The sequence below is a fragment of the Psittacula echo genome (genome assembly GCF_963264785.1).
Source record: "Psittacula echo genome assembly, chromosome: 5".
NCBI lineage: Eukaryota > Metazoa > Chordata > Aves > Psittaciformes > Psittacidae > Psittacula > Psittacula echo.
Window position 1 is genome coordinate 493,886 of NC_137739.1, and position 4,475 is coordinate 498,360.

The window sequence follows — 4,475 nt, forward strand, 5'->3', positions numbered from 1 at the left end:
TAGATGCTCTCCAGGGAGCTGCCTGAGGGCTGGCATGGGGCTGTGCCAGTGGCTGGATCTCCTGGCCCCATGGGGCTCATGGCCAAGGGCACGAGCTGGTGGAGCTGGGGTTGATGTAAAACCCTCTCCACACCTATTGCTGCTGCTGCTCCCAGTGCAGCTCTGCAGACAGCAAGGACAATGGCTCATCCCCTGGCACAACTGCCTGTGACCTGTTCTCACAGAGGAGATAAGCTTTTTGCCATAGGAAAGGCAGAGACCTCACAGGTCCTGCTTTGTGATCAGGCTGCTCCCTAATGGCACGATCGATGCACATTGATCATTTAAGGCCATGGTACTGGGATGCTGTCAGCCACAGAGGCTGATATTGCACAGAGAGCTGGTGTCTGGCAGTCACAGCACAGAGAGAACAGGGGACAGCCCGTTCTGCACTGATGAAGTAATTGCTCAGTGTGTGCCCGCAGGTGAAGGTGCCACCGCTGCACAGGCTGGGTGATGGGGAGGGACAAAAGAGGCTCCTGCTTCATCAGTGTTCCATGGCCTCATTCACAGGTATCCTGGGCAGAGCTGGAGCTTATGCAGGACTGGATCAAGAAATGGATGCCCACAACCATGCTTTTGGTGTATGATTTCCTCATAAGGCTTAGAAAACAGCCCCAGTTCTGCTCCTTCCAACAACAACCAGATCCTCTCGCAGGTAAGGAGGGGGGAAAGTGGCAAACTGCAGCTGTTTCCTGCAGAAATGGGCTGTTTCGAGGCTGCGGATGTTAGCACCAATCTGTCTGAAATACAAATAATTGCAGACCATTAAAATAAAGCCATCTCTTTAGAAGAGAAACAATTATGCTTTTCAAAGCAAGTGCACATGTCTTTACACCTAGTAATTATCAATTACAGAAGATACCTGCTCTGTTATCTCAAGAGCATCTCCAGTTATCTTTTCAGGGCTAATTGCAATGAGTTTAATTCAGAACTCAAACACTAATGATTTTGACCTTTATGCTTATTCCTGAGGTGTGATAACACTTTAAAGGAGGGGCAAAACTGATTTTCCAGTTGTTTGCATTGCTCTCCCCCACCTTTTACCACGGAGAACGTCCCTTCCTGATGTTCCTGGGTGCTGTAGGGCTGGAATGCTGGGCTGGAGCAGGGGTGCTGTGGAAGATGGACATCCCCAGGACCCCACGGTCCCTCCAGCTGATGCATCTCTGGACACACTGGCTGCTCCCCAGTGCCATCCTCTGGGAACAGATCCTGGCTGCTGGTGTGTCCCTGGTCCCCAGGGACCAGAGCAACATTCCCTCATAGCATCAGCATGGCATCCGCAGGCCACATATGAGCATTGCTGGTGGAGGTTCCAAACAAGGTGGAGGTGATGTTCCAGCTCTGCCTGTCTTGGGAGTGAAATGTTCTCATCTGTTCCTTCAAAGCAGATTTATCTCCATGCTCAATAAGTACATGTCCTGCCTAAATCCCCTTTTTAAAGGCCCTGGTTTCTTTTCTGCCCTTGAAGAAGATGATTCCCTCTTGGCTAATTAAAGCCTCATTTCCCTGAGGACCCTTTGGGTTGGCGGGATTCTCTACTGGTGCTGTTCCCAGCAGGTCCTCAGGACTGTGCCCTTACATGGGCTCCACAAATGGCTCCTGGACCAAGGAGTGAGCTGCAGGGAAGGGAAGGGCTGTGGGGAGGTGCAAGGGGTGGGCAGGGGGTCCCTGGGGTCCCTGGGAGCCAGGAGGTGCAGTGCATCTCTCCCTGTTCCTTGCCTGCTGCCTCCAACAGCTAAGGAACAAACTGAGGTGCAGAGGAACTGCAAAGCAGAGCAGTGCCAGGAATGAGTGTGCACGAGGCCCCAGCAGTGGGTAGGTTTCCATCACACCCTTAGTGCTGTCATTATCATCGAGTGTTTTCATTATAAATGAGCTTGGAAGTTCTTCCTTCACCTCCAATACAAACCATCCCTATTACCTGCAGATGGCAAAGACACTGGGTCAAGCGCCCAGCCCTGCCTTTGGAGCTCACACACCCCCCTTCCCCTCCCCTCCTCTCTATCACATTTGCGAGTTTTAATATTTAATTGGTGTTTTTTGCTATTCCCATCCCCCGGCACTTGGCTGAGGTCAGCAGCTGCCAGAGGAGGGGAGGCTGTGTGTTAGTTCATCAGGCTTCTAGAATGCGTTTGCTATGGATGCTCCACCCGGCCTTTCCCAGAACCTCGCCTTCCTCCCCACCCTGTCAGTTATTTATGGGCTTCTCTTTCCCTCCCCTCGTACCCCAGGCTGTGGCAGCACCACTGTTGGAACCCACCTTCCCCTAGACCCCACAACCCCCTGGTCAGCACCGAGGCCAGGAGGAGACCCAGGGGGAGACCGGGGGGGGACAAGGCTGGTGCAGGCACCCTGAGCATCCCCAGGCTCATTGGGGATGCTGCCTGCAGCCGGAGGCACCCCCATTTCAGCCAGCACCTGAAGCACAGCAGGGCTGGTTCAGTACTGAGCATTGAGCACCACAGGGGCTTGTGCCATGGCCAGGGCTGAGTGAGACACCGAGGGCAGAGCGGGGGCCTCACCCCACTGCCCCCCTGAGCTAAGTGCCTTGCACCGGGCTGGCATTGTGCCTCTGTTGTCTAGGCAAAGGTTTCCATGACACTAAATAAAGTGAAATATGATTGTGCACAGCTGGATTCTGCCTTAGATGCAGGTTGGGGTCGAGAAATGCACATCCAGCAGCGAGCTGTAGGTAGCAGATTATAAGGGCTGTGATCTGTGATGGTGACAAGCAGAAAAATACCAATGTTTAGCAGTTATTCAGCTGGCTCCCAAGCAGATGTTTACTTCCAAAGCTGTGCCTTGTTTGTTGGTCTGGTGTAACTGACTTATGCCACAAGGACTGGAGGCGTTCCAGTGATGTCATATAATAAATGAGGAATTGGGGGGGGACGTGTATCTGGGCCTACACCAGAGAGCTTCTGTCATGGCCAGGATGCAGCCAACAGCCCCTGGCTGTGTGTGGGTGGTTGGCAGCTCCATGTGAGGGCACCCTGGGCTTGAGATAAACCAGGTTCAGGCTAAAAAGGGCCCGTCCATCACTTGCCAGCACCCAGGGACATCTTCAGGCAGTGGTGAGGGCGATCCTCAGCACCCCGCACCTTGGTGCAGCTTTCCCACAGCTTCTGCAACTGCTGCTGATGTGAGAGCTTTAAGTACCCTTATGGTGCAGCTTCCGATGGGATCATCTCTGTGAAATGTGAAGGGGAGCTTCAAGATCTTATTTTAAGAGGTTTAATTAAATGTTATGGGATATCGAGTATGCTATGTTAATGGGTGTTAATGTGGAAGTTGTCTGAATTCTGGAGGCTCAATTAAGAGTAATTAAAATCCACTCTCATTTATTCTTGCATACAAAATCATAGAATCGCAGGATCCCAGACTGGTTTGTGTTGAAGGGACCTTAAAGCTCCAGACCCAGTTCCAACCCCTGCCATGGGCAGGGAGACCATAGGGACACCACATAGAGATGTGTATAAAAGGTGCGCTGCTTTTCCACTCCTGTTTTGCCACCAGAAGCAGAGGGCGCGTCCGGTCTCAGCTTTTCTGAGCAAACCCAGACTGGGAGGAAAACCAGGACAAAGCTGCGCTACGGCCCCACTGCTTCCATGGACGGCTGGGAAAGAGCCTCCTGAGGTTACAGCCCAACCGATTCCCACTGTGTGGGCAGCGGAGGCTCTGCGGGAATCCTGGCAGGGCACAGGCAGGGACGGGAGCTGGGGAGGGTTAGGGAGACCTAACCTGGGGGGGGGGGTGAGAGCAGGTAAACAGGAGGGTGAGCAGCCCCTGCACCCCCCGCCTGCAGGGGAACACTCGATGTCTGCAGAGTAATAATGAGAAGTGAAGAAATACCAGTAACAGTACGATAATAATAGTAATAGCAATGTAGACACGCAGGAGGGGCACGCAGGAATGCCCCTGCGGCAGGCACTGGCTCTATGAATTAGCCATGAAATTGGGACCCTGACAGGAGCTATGAAATTAGGAATTTGGGGCAGTTTGTGACATGTGTAAAAGGCAGAAGCAGCACAAAGCCTCGATTTTAATTATTGCGGTTTTAATCAGCAGAATAGTTTTTTCTCCCCTGGATGGCAAAGTAATTGGAGCTGTGAATGGAGTGTGATGATCGTGTAAATTACAAACCAGAAAGAAGAGCATCCCAGCCCAAAACCACTCCGTGCTCTGCGGAAACAGCTTTGGTTGCACTGGGCAGAGGGAATGGGGGTCAGTGCTGACCATGTGCCAGGGTGAGGGGGGTCCTGGATACCCCTTTTTGGGGAGCTCTGCCCACTCTGCTCCAGGCACAAGCAGCTCCTGCCTGCTCCATGCTCAGTGGGACACAGCCACGGGCAGTGGGTGCTGCAGGACACTGCACCCATGGCTCACTGCAGGACCTGCTCCATGGATACGATGCCCTGCAGCCTATCAGG